Genomic DNA, 16,518 nt, shown 5'->3' with positions numbered 1-16,518 from the left:
GACTAAATGTGAATTTATAAGCAAATATCAGGACAAGTGATTGAGCAGAGCTGCTAGAGTTAATTTCAGTTTACTTTTGAAGAGAGATAAAAGGCAGAATCGATCACAAAAGAAGCCAATTCCAATTTAGAAGGGCTTTTCCAGCATTCTGTGGGTGAGGCAGTGTTATGTGTCATGCGTGGGGTCGTATTTCCTCCTCACAGTGGCCCCACGATGTACTTGTCACACCCATTGCCAATTTACAGATGACTCACGGAGAAGCTGAGCAATTTGCTGAAGGTCACCCAGCCCGTATGTCACAGAGCCAGGCTTTGAACATGGCAGGGGCTGCTCCAGAGATGGCTGTCACCTACCAAGTTCACAGTCTTCCCGGTGGGAAGACCCACGTACTTGAGAAGAAGAGACGAGGCTTGGACGCCTGGATTTGCTTCTTCCCAGCTTGTGCAGCATTGAGCAAGGTGCTTAAACTCTCCGGGCCTCAGTTTCCTCCTCTGTAAACTGGAGATTACCATCTGCCTCATTGGGCTGGAGAGAGGACTGAAGTGAATTAATTCTCATTAAATGCTTAGAACAGTTCCTGGAACTTAGAAAGTGCTTAACAAATGCTAACTGCCAAATGGTAATTATGACTGTTGTGCTATTTGGAGGGATTGAAGTCACAATTGGACATTAGATAAAGACCTCTAGCCTTACTTTCTGTTAGAAAGATTAGGATCTCTAGTAATATTCACACATTTTCATACCAGGACAGCCAACTTGACTCAATCTTAGAAATTGGTAACTTGAAAAACGTCTTCTATAAAGATACAGAAATGGAGATTTTTCTGGTAAATCACTTAAGCTCTGCTATAGAAACACATTTTTATTGCTTTGTAGGTGACTGATTCTCCTTAAAAAATTTTTTTTGATAATATTACAATGTTAATAAACATGTATTAATATTTACTACAATCTAGGCACTGTTCTAAGCATTTTGCATGTGTTACCTTATTAATTCTTAAAGCAAGTTCATAAAATAATATTCTTACATTCTCCATTGGATGGATGAAGACACTAAGACACAGAGATTTAAATAACGTGCCAATGTCACTTAGCTGGGAAGTGGGGGAGCTAGGACTTGATCCCTAGAAATCCAGCCCAAGACCCTATTTCTATAGCCACTCTGATTAATCACTTCTGTAGCACTAGGATTCATATTTGTCTAAATGAAAATAGAAAATCATGTTTCTCTCATTTTACAAAATCAAAATTAATTCTAATTTCTATGCTTGGAAAATTCAAGCTTATAATCACTGGACTAGACATGCTACCCCCAAAGTATCTGGTATGAACAACAACAACAAAATCACAATTTGTGACAATTTCTCTATAGTAGGCAGGATAATGACTTTGCCAAAGATGCCCATGCCCTAATGTCTGCAATCTGTGAATATGTTACTTTACCTGACAACAGGGACTTTGCAGATGGAATTAAGTTAAGGATCTTGAAATGGGGCGATTATTCTGAATTATCTAGGTATTCCCAGTGTAATTACAGGGATTATGGTAAGGGGCAGGCAGGAGAGAGAAGAATATGGGAGGACAGAAGCCAAGGAGAGATGGAAGCAAGAGAGAGAAAGAGGAAGAGAGGGAGAGAGGGAGCGAGAAAGAGGGAGAGGGAGAGAAAGAGAGAGAGAGATTGAGATTCAAAGATGGAGGAAAGGGTCATGAGTCAGAGAAAGAATGCCCCTTTAAGAAATGGAAAGGACAAGGAAGCAGGCTCTTCCCTGAGCCTCCAGAAGCAGCATGGTCCTGCTGATTCATTTTGGACTTCAGAACTATATTTTAAAAAGCTCCTACATTTGTGGTAATTTGTTACAGCAGCAAAAGGAAACTAATATACTACCATATGGCTCTTGCAGTGGGTTTTGGGCTAACTGTATGGATTCTTACCTTCCCTCACTCTCGTAGTATTTCTTTCTTATTCAAAGATATAAGAGAATGACCCAGCAATTCCAGTCCTAGGCATATGGGGAAAAGACATGAAAATATGTACCTACACAAAAACTTCCACACAAATATTTGTAACAACTTTATTTATAATAACCAAAATGTGGAAACAACTTAATTGTATGTCAGTTGATGAGTAAACAAAACATGTTTATACGTATATCGATAGTAAGATATTATTCAGCAGTAAGGAGTAAAGTACTGATAAATGCTAAAACATGGATGAATCTTGAAAGCATTATCCTAAGAGGAGAAAGCCAGCCACACAAGACCACAATTATATGCTTCCATTGATGTGAAATGTCCAGAATAGGCAAATCTATAGAGACCAAAAGCATATTAGTGGTTTCCAGGGGCTGGCAGGAGGGAGTGTGAGGTGGAAAGTGACTGCTAATGGGTATGACATTTCTTTTGGGGATGACAAAAATGTTTTAAACTTAAATTGTGGTGGTTGTTGCACAACAATGTGAATATACTAAAAATCCCTGAAGTGTACAGTTTTAAAAGGTGAATTTTATAGTATGTGAATAACATATCAATAAAGATGTTAAGAAAAAAGATAAGGAAGGCGGGTATTTATACTCTAAGCCATAGGTACTTGTCTTGTTTGATTGGTGTATTAGTCAGGGTTCTTTAGAGAAACATAACCAAATATAATATATACCGGGGGTGCCAAAAAATGGATACAAGTGGACAAGTGTCTAGATGCTGAGGGGAACCACTTTGAGCACCTCTTGTAATTGCAGAAGTCAAATGTGACTTGTATTCATCTTTTGTTATCAGTATATATTGAGGATTACAATTTTAATAGCTTTTTCCTTTCTTAAAATGTGTATATGTTTTTTGGCATCCTCTGTTTATTTGGTTATACACAATATATAATATATAATATATAATATGTAATATATAATTGGGTATATACTATATATATATATATATAGTATATACCCAATTACACACACACACACACACACACACACACACGTTTCTATATCTCCTAAATACTTAACAAATGTTTGCTTCTTTCCCTAGTACAGAACAAAGGAATTTAAGCAAGTGATTTCCTGAAACACATGACCCTAGGAAGCCCAGTGCTGTAGTTAAGGGGAAAAAAAAATCCCTATTATAGAAATACCATTCTTGGTAGTTCTGACATGAGCTTTGCAATTAAATGCCAATTTTCAGTGTGAAAAGATGATGCCTTGTTCAAATTAGGATAACCTCCAACTAGGTCTGAAATACATGAGAATCATGTAATCCAAGATTTTACTCACCTGAGGGAGCAAAATATTTTTGCTGGCCCCAGTTCACCTTCTTTCACACATTTTACAATGTGTGGTATTTTAATCAATGTCAACCTGCTGCTTTGGAAATAGAGACTTTGGGAGTGCCCTGACGGCACTTAACTCCACATGGAGATATGTCCTTCTTCCTTCATGGTATGCCATGCAGTAAATTAAACACCCATTAAGAGGTTCATGAAAATTTAGACCCGCACGTAATGCACGTGTATCCAAAACTCAAGGAAGGAGATTCTGCCATTTAAAACAAAAAGGCATGTCTATACTTTGCAGGGGTATAAAACTGATCATGAAAAGAATAGAAGAAATGACAGTTCAAAGTGCTATGATGGTGAGAACAGTGGAAACAGATGGGTGTCAGGGCCTAGGGGGACAAAGGGCGAGGAGACAAAAGAAGGTGCCAGCAGCCACAGAAAACCTGGGACATCTTGCAGTTTTGGGGCTGTTTGGAGCCTTCTTCTCAACCAAACTCGTTGGTAGTTTTGATCTTGGATGGCCCATTGACCCTCGTTTTCAAGTTCACCTTCCTCCGAAGTGAGAAGTGAGCCCTCCCGTTGCTCGAGGTGGTGCCCTGCCCATCCCCAGCCCCTCTGAGGACTAAGATTGATAGTGGGGTGCTTCTCCCACTTGGTGTGTGTCCTTTCACGTGGGGAGCCCTCTGTGAGGGTAACACTGTGGCTTCTTGTTGCCTCCCTCAGTCCTCCTGAGGGTTGTTCTGATTATTGAAAGAGAAACTGGGCACGCATAGTCCAGTCCCTCCTCTCCCCTTTTGCCCTCGGAGACCAGGTTCCCATCTGGAGAACTGGCTCTTTCGGCTGCTCCAAGTGAGACAGCTTCTGTAGCGACTCACCTCCTGTGCGCGTGCAGCGGCCTGTGGCTGGGGTGGGGGAAGGCTGTGTACTTCAGGGGTTTATGGTGAGTCCAGTTTCTCATAGACCTAGCCTTTGCTGGCAATCAAGCTGATATTATCTCCCGTCTTCCAACGTCTTCATTTCACATGCAGTTGCTTCGGAAGGTGGTGGGAAAGAGATGTGTGCATTTGTTAGCTGCCCTGGAGGATGGCTTTCCCACTCCCTGACCCTGTACCCCTCTCGCCTTTAACCTGGCTATTCGGGTCTCAGCAGCTTACCTCAGTGTTTCTTCCTGGGGCAGAACAAAACTGCATGATGTGCATGTTTGAAAGAAATGTCTGATAGGCACATGGTCATGACCCTTTTGTTCATTTTCATCCATTTTTATATTTTAAAACCAAGGTTTAAAAGGGAGACTTGTTCTAATAAGAATTTAAATTTGGGAGCTGTATTCATTAATCAAATTGGTCATTCTGTGAATATGTACACATCTATCTATATCTATCTATCTATCATCTATCTATCTATCTGTCTATCATCATCATCTATCTATTTTTTGGGGGATCAAACCATTTTATTGAGGGGCTTCAGGGGAGGGATGAAGGGCTGGCAGGATGAGATCCAATGCTCTCAGCCTAGCCAGGTCTCTCCAGCTTCAGTTGCCAAAATCTGGGTATTCATTGAGCACCTGCAATGTGCCATGAATTGAGCATAGAAAGGACTCCTGGTCCTCGAGGTCCTGCTATTCAAATGGGAGGTGGTTGTGTCAGGGTCATAAGCTCGGTGATAAATATACAGAGAACATGCTGTCAAAAATGTCTTGGTCAAAATTGCATAACAGTGCTTTTGTTCCAGTTGACGGCATATTTGGCCTAAAGGCATATGTCATATCCCACCACAGGTCAAAACAGCCTAATTCCTGAATTGTAAAGTATGATCAGAACTAGGATGATCAAAGGCTCTTCAAGATAAGGATTTTTTTTATTGTTCTTTTTGTATCCCCTAAGGTTAGGAGCATATCTGGAGCATATTCAATTTTGTATATTATCTGTTTCATTCACTCATCATCAATCCATCCATCCATCTATCTGTCCCACAAATAACTGACCGTATCCTGGGAAATGCTGAGTATATAGTTATAAATAAAAGTGACAGGGTTTTTTGTCTGATGGAGATTATAATCTATTAATGTTAGACTTCTAGAAATCCTTTTATTTAAATGCACTCACATTCTAATGCACACCTGAATACTTACATTATAAATCATTTGTAATATGCTTATATGTTATAAATATCATGTAACGTTTATGTGACTCTCAACTTCCATAGAATATTTACATCTCCCTTATAAACCATTAATTTTATTTCTGATTTCTTTGATGTAGAGTTACAAATACAAGGAGAACAATAAAAGCAGGATATTAAAAGCAGGAATAGTCCCTACTCCTGGGCCCAGGCTAAGGAAAGCTAAGTTAAATGCAATTTAAAGAAAGTTCTAGAAGTATATTTAACATTTCTGAAAAGTGATTTAAATTTCAATAGCAAAAATATAAGTAAATCCATCTAATTTTATTGTTTAGATTGTTTCAGACTAATAATCAACAACAATGATCATAAAAGCTCTATCAAGGGGCAAAATGCCTTCTACTGAGTTGAATCTCTAGATGGTAATTGCGGGTGTAGGAGGTTCGAGTCCCTGGGCAACTTCACTGCCAAGTTGGAGGCTGTGCCTTCTGTCATAGCCTAGGCTGATGAGTGTGGACATGTGCCTGCACAGCTTGTGACAATTTCTGAGGGAGGACTTTGTTCTTCCCTCTGTGCTAAACCTCATTAAGGATGTTCCACATCTGGGCCCCCAGATACAGCTCGTTGTACTCAGCCCTCCTATGGGGCCACCGCCCAGGGTGTGAGCCGCCTCCAGGAGAGCTGGTCAAGATCAGTGCTGGGATGTTTACCCCTCTTCTCTCTGCCGCCTCTGGGGGCTACCAGAGCATGGACACTTTTTTTTTCTTTTAATGCTCCAAATAAAATGGGTGTTACAGACAATTATTTCCAGACAATAAGGTCTCCTCTTAAATCTGCCTCTCTAAGAAAAGTCACACTTAAAGGTGTTAAGGTGCATTAACCCTTCTGAAGGACGAAATGTTAGATGGAGTGATGTCAAGGAGGGGGCTGGGAGGAAGGAAAGTGGAACAGAGAAGGCAGAGGTAGTGTTAGCTCAAAGGAGGGACATGTCTTATCCGAGACAGAGGGAAGATGACAGACAGGTGAAGAGATAGAAACCTGAGGCAGAGAGACAAGCTGGAGGTTACCTTTCGCTGTGGACTAAAGAAATTGTGAAATACTTAGGGTGCAGATTTGTATCAGTGGCTAAAATAATGCTGTGTAACAAGTTGCCCTCAAACTCAGTGACGTACAGCAGTGCATATTTATTTCTAGCTCATCAGCAGGGATCAGGTCTTCTAGCATGGGCTTGGCAGGCTCGGCTGGGCTCACTCGTGTGTCTGCAGATAGGCTCTGCTCCACACGTTTCTCGTCCTTTCTGGGGGGCCGGTGGGCTAACCTAGGCAGGTCTTTTGCATGGCAAGAGCAGAAGGCAAGAGAAGCAACCCCAATCATATGAGAGGTTTTATTTTTTATTTTTTGTGTCTGCCTGTCTCATGCTCACCCACATAACCTTACCCCAAGCCAGGCCAAAGCAAGGCCACAGTAGGACAGACTATGAAGTCACATGGCACGGATATGGGGAGGGGAGAATTGGGACCATCATGCTACGCTATCAAAAAGAAAAGTCATTTATTCTTTACAAACTTCTGTCCCATCTCCCAAAAATCTTAGTGATTTTGATACTTAAAAAATACAGCAATGTAGCTATATAGTGATATTACTTCTTTGGGTTTGAAAATTCTCAGAATAATCTTCTAGCCACTAATAACACAGCAAAGCAAAGAGTGCTAGATCAAAGGGGACCTTAGAGCCTATTGATTCCCATCTGTTTGTGTCACAGAAGGAGAAACTGAACACAGGAGTGATGGAGAGTGCAAAAGCTGGTATTAGAATATGAATTCCAGCCCACCACAGTTTCCACTTTAGTTTGAACTATATGCTGCTCTGAAATGGCAGAAAGAAACTAACACCCCGTTTTAGAGATTGTTAGCTAAGGGGATGAAGTTACATCCTTGTGTTCGGGGAGCGATTCAGGGCTTCTGCATTCTATTGGGCCCGTGGTACATTCCGGCTCCTCTTCTCACCATAGGGCACTCCGCTCATTTTGAAAGAGGGACAAGTGACTGTTCATTTGGAAGCCACGATGCTGTGAAACCAAGGTGTGATATAGAACTCACAAATGAGATATTAGCTTGTAATGCGATCTGGCCGAGAGGAAAGCCGACCCCTGCTGGGCCGGCCTGTGCGCGGAGTCAAGCCTCCGGAAGGGGAGTAATCCCCTTTATATGGCACTGGTGAGACCGCACCTGGAAAACAGGCCCTTGTTCCAAGCCTTGGTGCCCAGGCCATGTGGACGGGGAGGAGGAAACCGTATGATTCACTCGTAGCTGGAGGAAATGACCTCGGTGGGAGAGATTAAAGGGCTTAATGGGCTTGCCTTCCTTCCCAACAAGGGACCCCTGACAGCTGAGAGGCCCTCTCTACTGGGTCCTTGAAGTAGGAGACCCTACACCCTCTGGCTCTGTCACTCCAGTCCCGTCTCATGTCCTTTGTCCCCTCTTCTGTGTGCTTCTTTCGCCTCTCTGGACTCAGCGTCTCAGAGTTTCCAGAATCTTCCTTACCTTTGGGCTTTGGTACCCGTACCTCCTTCTGCCTGACTGACTTCCTGCCACCACTTGTAGATATCGGCCACCATGTCACCTTCTCATTGGCATTCCCTGGACTCCGTGGTAGGGTGAAGGGCTCCTGTTCCCTGTTCCCTAACACCTGTATCGCTCCTTGCCTCTCTCATCTCAGCTGGACTGGCTTCCTCAGTGCGTCTCTCTGTGCCACCGAGAGCTGTCGATTTTGTCCACTGCTGTATTATACCCCTGGCACGTTGCAGGGCTCAGTAAATACCTGCCAAGGAAGGAGGAGCAATTGGTGGTTATGCATGGTGGCCGTGTGGGGGCCTCTGCCTGCCCTGTGCCATCGCCTGTATTCTCTGCTGCTTCTCCTGACCTGTCCAGAGGCAGCAAGAACAACACTGGATGGAACTGTGATTCCAGGTGTGGCTTTCCTGCTCATCAGCCACAGGACTGGAGGGAAACCACTGACCTCCTCCATGCCCAGGTCTCTCGGTCTATCAAGTATGGATAGCAGGGAGGTGGTGAGGATTAAAGGTAAAATGCCTTCGTAACCCTCTCATGTTCACAAATTAGTCTAACCTTTGTTCCTTACCACTCATGACACAGTTTCTCTGAACACTCAGTTCCTTTCCTCAGGTATAGCCTAATCATATGTGCCCCACAGCCAGAGCTGTGTGGGCTGGGGGAAGTGGGAGAGATGAAGATGGCAGTGAGGACATGGCCGTGTGGGCAGGGGTGGTAATGCCCTCCCTGCCCAGTTCTATGCCTCCCCTTCTGTCACTGGAGGAACTTGACCACTAAGGCACAGAGATCCTCGTGTACTGTGGATGCAGAACTGCTGAATGCACTTAAACTTGAATCTCTTTAATAGGGTGTGTGAGGGCTGGAGGCTTCCAGAGTCAGCAGTTTTCATCACTTCTGCAGTTGCTGGTTACTCACATGCCTGGTAACCACCCCTGGGGTGGCAGCGACTTGCACATCATAACTGTCATCTGCATTTGGCAAGAAGAAAGAAAGAATTGCCATTTAAAACAAAAACCGATTCTAGCCTCATTCTGTCCCCACAGGGAGTGTTCAAATGAATGCAAGCTCAGGACTATGATTATTTTACTTAGGAAGGCACACGGATGGGCGGGCCAGGCTGGGAGACTGACCGGTGGGTGGACTCGCGCTGCATCCGGGGATGTGACCGAGAGTATGACCTTGAGTCATGCAGCCAGCAGGGGGTGGAGTGCTGGCTGGCACCACCCCAGTGCAGCAAGTCACTTTAGGCTCTCTCTGTACTTTTCTTATCTATGATATGGGGGCCATGCCCCCCTTAGTGGGTTCTTGTGAGGATTAACTGGGGTAGCTTCCTGGAAAGTGTAGTACAGTGTGGGCATGCAGTGATTTGAACAACAGATACTGTCTTGTTTCATTTGCTGTCATTACAATTAATGCTCATTATTCACAGGTCCCATAGTTTCAAATTGACCTACATGCTGAACTTTAACACCAGAATCAATACTCATGGTGCTGTCGCGGTCCTTTGTGAGTGTGCACAGAGGTGAAACACAGGTCGCCTGTCATGCACGCTTCCAACGGGGTGCAACATGGCCACACTCTGCCTTCTGGTTTCAGTGCTCACCGTGAACAAGCGCTTACTTCAGTGTTATGTTTTCTGCATTTCTGTGCCTTTTGTTTGTGCTGTTTTAGTTGTTTCAGTGGTCCCCAGCCATAGTGCTCAAGTGCTGTCCAGTGCTCCTGGAAGAGGACAACTGTGTCTTACAGAGAAAATAAGCTTCCTTCAGGGCATGGGTTATAGTTGGTTGTGAGTTCAATGTTAATGAATCAACAATATAGATTAATTAAATAAGGTATCTTTCAACAGAGACACATATCCAACAAGGTTGTGTTGATTGGTTGATGAAAATTTGTGACCAGAAGCGCACAGGAACCTACCCCCCCCCCTAATTCCTCTAGGAGCAGTGTCTCAGTAGTCACTAATTAAGTGTTTGTGGTGACTTTATAGAGCAAAACTAAAGCAAATAATGAGAATCCATGGTGGTTTGATATCCATTCTTCCAAGAAAAAGATTGCATGGATGGGGATTGGTAGAACGAGGGAGATGTAAGCATGATCTCTGTGTCTCTCTCTCGAAACATCAGTAGACATAGGTCCCAAGAACTGATAGGCGGCCACGGAAGCCCATGGAATGGTGCAGACTCTGGAAGTTTTCTCTGGCTGGGAATGGTCCACTCCTGAAGGGAAGCATCTTTTCTTTGGGGAGACTAATTGATGAATTCTGACCAGCAGGGGTTCCTCTCGGTCTCCATCTGTAGTAAAACATCAGCCCATTTCTCCTAGAAAGTGAATGCATCAAATAGGTTTGTGTGTTTCATGCAGATCCGGTGTTCTGCTGTTTTTCTGCTGTTAATGTAGGTGATCCACATGCATGGGCTGTGTTAGAGAATTAGGGGAAATGAAAGCAGGTTTTGCCTGCACACTCTTAAATTCGCTTTAGCACCTAAGAGGTGGAATGATTCTATTCATGCTAATGATTCATCACGTCCAGTTGGGTGACCTGAGAAAAACAATGATTTCGTGTTTCTGCTAAGTCCCTTCCCATAGACCTAGTTCCTGTTTCTGCTCAGCATCATGACATAGAGTTGTTTTCTTCAGGCACTGATAAACCTCTGGCAATTTCTGTCTAGGGACTGTATTTTTTTTTTAAAGCTTATTTGAGTTTGTTTAAACCAAACTGATAATAATAGCCAGGAGGCAAAATCTCAATAGACTGAGAAAACGCTCCCTGCCTAGGGGCTGTACTGTCTGATGCAAGCTCAAAAGTGCTTTAGGATCCTTTAAAAACAAAGTGTGACCCCGGAAACTGAGATTGCTTGGGGAGATCCATTCTGGTCCTTCAGGAGCCATATTGGCTGCACATACTATTTCGTATAATACAAATAATTATTATTTTTGGATTTGAGGCCAGCAACAGAAATATAAATACTAGGCTCCTAAGTTAATCTTGGTTCACAGTTGCCCTCTGTCAGCCCTCTTCTCTCTTCCCCTTGGTAGCCATCCTCGCCTGTACTTCATTTGTTCATTTCTTCTCATCTCTGTTGAGCATTTACTACACTGAAGGGGCTCTAAACTGCTAAGTGCTGAGGGGACAAAGCCCTACCTTATAGAGACAATTTCATTCGGTACATTTATTTTCTCTTGGGTCTACTAGAAGTTTCTCTACTTCCTCATCCATCCTGCATGCTTTCCTTCTTATTTCATTTAATAACTGTTCTTCAAGTGTCTGTGGGACCAGAGGAGGATTACAGAATTTAAAGTCCATAATGACAGTCTCTGCCTTCAAGTAATTCATAGTCTAGTGAGTTTACATCGTTTTTCCTTCAGAGGACATCTTAGCCTTTTTGCTTTAATCTTCTTCCGTCTTCATCTTCGTGTGTGAGCATCGTCTGACTTTTTGCCATTATCTCTCATCTCATTTCCTCTGCGCTCTGTCTAAGCAATTTAATTCCACTTCCATGGCTTGCATTATCAGCTCTTTAATCACCACCAAATGCACCCCTTTAATCCTGACCTCTCTGTCTCTGCCAAGGTCTGGACCTGTATTACCATCTCTGTTGTGCATTGTTTCCTTGGTTAAGACCAAGAAATTACCACATGCTGCTCTGCTTATGAAGAAGGGGGCTTAGGTAGGAGCCTACTAATTGAATGACAAACCAAGTTTATGATAGATGCATGACTTTAGGAAAGGAACCATAGGACTCTTACCAATCAGAGGACTCTGGTGTTTTTTTAAATAAAATAGTTTAGTAATGTAAGTACTTGAGAAGACACTGGAAAACATGAATTAAAGTAAGATTTCTATGGCAAGCAGTGGAAACATTGCTGGTGTTTTGGTTTCAATAAACCTAATTTTCTTAAGTCAAAGAAGAGGATAGATTTGAGAACAAACAAAAACTTTGAACAGAAAATTCCTTCCAAAATAAAAATGCAAATTTCAAAGTGAGTACACTAAAGCCCCCCATTGTGTATTAAGTGTATTTCTATAATCCCACTATCAGAGAGCTTATAGTAAATGCTTGTGTTGGATTTAAAGATTTCAAATAAATGACTCAAGTTTAAACTGAAATCTTTATTCTCCCCCTCACACACACCTGTTCTTCCTCCTCTTCTCACAGTCTCAGTTGACCTCACCATAAAAGTAATATGTACACATTCCTTGAAAAATCGAAAGTCAGTATTAAGTAAAAAAAAATTAATGTTTTCTCATTTCCCATTCCTGTCCTCCTTCCTGAGTCTCCCTCTTAGTAAGATTATTTATGTTTTTAGTTCTTCTAATTGTTGCTAAAATACTATTAAATAATTTATTATTACGTAGTTCTTTGTTGACTCTTTGCTGTGAAAAATTAGGACTTTGGCTCTCTTATACCACTCTCCAGTTTGTTGTTATAATTAAAACTGTGCTTCTTGTTCAGCCAAATTTAGAGAGTATTTCTTGATGTCCCACTAGGTACAATGAAGAAATTAGGGCATCAACACATGTTTGACCTCCGCTGCTCCTTGTACCTTCAAGTGGTGACCGCTGTGCAGTTACTTATCCAATGGCAGGTTTTTAATCTTACATCCTGTTGTAAGGTTGTTTTGTTTTTTGTTTTCTGGTTTTTTGTTTCTTTTTGCTTTTTCTAAAATCAATTCTAAAAATTTGAAAGCAAACAGCCTTTGCAGTGTTATGATGATGTCAATATAATAGCAGTAACTGTGCTGTAAGTCAAATGGTAGAGGTGGACTGAGAGTGAAGGAAATATAATCTTATGTTATTTAGGATTGACAGGGAATGGTGAGTTCAAATAGCATTCAATGTTAAGTTCAAATAGACTGTATTCTAATTGCTCAGTATGATACCACATTCTACTTCACTTTATACTCAAATCGTGATGTCCTTATACATTCGTTCCTCTTTCCTGGACTTTCTAATTGCTTTCTTTTACTTGCTGACAGGGAGAGGCATGCACTTTCTGGACCCTGTCCTTCAAATTTCCTGGCTTTTTAATTATATTCTCTGTTCAATAAAATCTACTTTCTTCTTAAACATAAAACTATTAGGGTGCTCTGAATCCATTCACATTTGGACTCAGTGCTTTATCAGCCTGTTGCTGAGCCATTTTTCCAGAATTTATTCCCATTACAGTCCTGTGTTAATCAGGCTAGGGTAAATGCTATAACATCTCTGAATTTCAGAGACTTAATTTTATAGAAGTCTATTTTTCACTCCCATACTGGTCTGACCAGAACTAGAAGGGAGCCCTGCTTCTTGTGGACGTTCTGGAAGCAGACGTTTTCATCAGGAACCTCAGCTGTCCTCTTGGTCCTTCATCTCCTTGGATCAGCTAGTGGTGTGGCCAAGGAGGAGAGCACACGTGCTTCTAATCTCTTCGGGCTGGAAGTGGGGCATGTGACATCTGATCATATGCCATTGACAAGAATGGTTACATGGCCTATCTCTAGATGGAGGAATGCCAGGAAATAGATCTACTGTTTGCATAGGAAGAGGTGAAGAACACAGCCTCTGCCAACACTTCTGAATTAGCCCCACAGGTCCCTCTTTTCATATCTTCTTTTGTTTTGTTGGATACATAGTCAAGATGTTTTTTTTTCCCCATAAGACTACATGAAGACAAATGTTCTTAGTCCTTTTATGTTTAGAAATTTCTTTATTTTATTCTCACGTTTTGTGTTATGACCAGGTATGGAATCCTGGGTTCAGAATAACAGTTGTTCTTAAAATTTTGTGATCATTGCTCTACTGTTTTGTAGCATTTTTTTGATTTTTTATTTTCCTTTGTATTGTCTCTTCCCTTCTAGAACTCTTTTGGATAAAGGATGACACTTCTGTGTTGATTCTTTAAGACTTTACTTTTTTTTTAAGACTTTACTTTTATCTTATATTATTTTCCTTTTCTTTGTTTCTGTTTTGTGGTCTGGGGTATTTTCCACAGGCTATACTTATGATGATGATGATGATTTTTTTTAAAAAAATTCAGCTATTATATTTTAAACTTTTATGAATATTTCTCTATCTTCAGATTAATCCTTTTATATCAACCTATGCTTACCTTATTGATGCAATATTTTCTCAAATGTCTCTGAGAGTCCTCATAAGAATCATTTTGAAAGTTCTCATATTCTGTGGATCATCTCTGTTTATTCTTGTATTCTTTTCATCATCTTGATTTTTATTCTGTGCTCTTTTTTTCCCCTCACATATTTAGAAACTCTTACTGGCTTAAAATAAGTAGCTGAAGTGGGTTTCTCTCATAGTTTAGGTCTGTTTCTCCTATTCATCGAATGGCTCTCAAATAATTCCATGTAGAAGAGAGATATTTTTCAACAGGAAGATTTCTTTTAGATATAGACATCCTGGTATAATAGAAAATATATTTGTTTTTGTCCCATGCTTGTCTTTTAGATTTTAATGAGATGACTCGTTGGTTGCTAATAAGGAGGAGGGTGCTCCAAATCTTCAGAAAGAGGCCTGGTTGCCAGGAAAACCAACCAAGTAATCAAAGGGTTAGAACTTTCAGGCCACCTCCAACCTCAGGGATGCGGTCACTAGTAGACAATGATTAAATCACTCATGACCGCAATAAAAATCCCTAAACAATGACATTTTGCTATTTCAACACTGAATTCATGATTTTCCCTGGAACCGCGTGATCCCTGCCTCACCCAGCTATGGCTACAGCAATGCCACGTAACAAACCAACCCCGAACTTAGTAACAGCGCACAATTATTATAAGCAACGTAATAGTTAGACATTTACACCCCTCACAAAATGATAACTCCCCTCCTCCAACGGGCTGGTTTTTATTAGGCTACAAGCCAATAATCTAATCTATCTGCCCTCCCAGGCGTTTTTCCATCCCCAAAAATGCCTTCACCACTTAACTTGTCGCTCAAGCCATAAATGAGAGTGCTGTTCTTCATTTGTCCCTCTCTCACCACCCTCACATCCCCTCTATCCTGAAAAGTCTATGCTACTGCTAAATCCTTTATTTTCTGCCTTCACACAAATCTCAATCTGCGTATTTCTCACTCCCCATTTCCACCAGTATTCGCAAGTTACTGTAATATTGGGGTGGGGTATAACAATCTTCATTCCTCCCTTCCTCAGTCAATAAATATTTATTGATAGGGCTCCTTGTAAGTGCCACCCACAAAGCTTTGCTTATTGATCCAGAGTAAGGCTCTGCCTTTATTCTGCATCTGAACCGACTCACTAGCTTCAAGGCACAACTCTCATTCTCAGGACCGGAGCAATATTCATGAATAAACCCAGACATGACTCTCTGCCCTCACGGAGCTTACAATCCAGGGAGGAGAGCAAACTTTTATCTGATTTCCCTGCTTCCTTTTGTGCCTTCTACCACTCTGGCCCCCTCAGTGAAGCCAGAGTAAGTTTACTGATGAGAGAAATGACGTCAGCCTCTTGCTTGGTACCTCCACTGGCTTTACATTATGGACAGACCAACATGCAGCTGCCTTATTGTGGGCGACCAAGCCCCTTGTGACCTCAGCTCGGTGACCTTCAGCGCTCGTCTCAGCCCCTTCCCAGCTCACCTGCTGTGCTGCATTCACAAAAACCTCCTTTGTTTTTCTTCTTTTTCTAAAATTTAAGTCTAGTTGGCATACGGTATTATGTTAGTTATCTTAGTTTCAGGTGTACAGTACAGCAATTTGACATTTGTATTCCTTACAATGAGATCGCCTCACTAATTCTAGTAATCATCTATGCAAACTTATCATAATATTATTGACTATATTCCCCTCCATCTTTTCACTCAGCCCTCCACTGCCTCCCCCTGGCAACCATCTCATTGATTTCTTTCTGTGAGTTGGTTTTTGGGAACTTGTATAACTCAATAAAAAAAAATCTAATAAAAATATAGGCAGTGCACATGAAAAGACATTTCTCCTTTCCTTTTCAATCCCACGCCACATCCAGCTCCTTTCCAGCTTAGAGGATGGCACATAACCATCTCGTACCCAGAATAATATGTTCCTGGGTCTTCACAGTATGTTTCAAGTCTCAACTTAAAAATCACCTTCTCGGGCTGGCCAAGTGGCTCAGTTGGTTAAGAGCTCGCTCAAGAGTGTGCGCTCTGAGCAACAGAGTCGCCAGTTCGATTCCCAGCCAAAGCTGAGCTGCCGATGAGCTGCCAACAGGTGACAGAATGGCTCGGCTGAAAAAAAAAATCACCTTCTCAGTGGCTTTGTGAACATGACTAAGACTCAGACGTCTGATCTTTCCCAGAAGAAGTTTGTCCATTAACCTACAGGGGACTCTCAGTTTGCATGTTTGTATATGTGTATTTACCTGTTTAATTCAATGTTTCATCTCAGTAGACTGTGTGTAGTTAGGATCCATGTTTGTTTTCCTCACCCCTGTATGCCTAGCGCCTGGTACAGTGTCTGGGTTAAAGTGAGCACTCAAATAACATTTTTAGATTAAATATTTGGTGGTATCTCTGGCACTGGTGAAAAAGTGTAATGGCTGGGTCTAGAGCAGCGGTTCTCAACCT

This window comes from Hipposideros armiger, unplaced genomic scaffold, assembly GCF_001890085.2.
Source record: "Hipposideros armiger isolate ML-2016 unplaced genomic scaffold, ASM189008v1 scaffold_260, whole genome shotgun sequence".
Lineage (NCBI taxonomy): Eukaryota > Metazoa > Chordata > Mammalia > Chiroptera > Hipposideridae > Hipposideros > Hipposideros armiger.
This window is presented reverse-complemented; position numbering follows the sequence as displayed.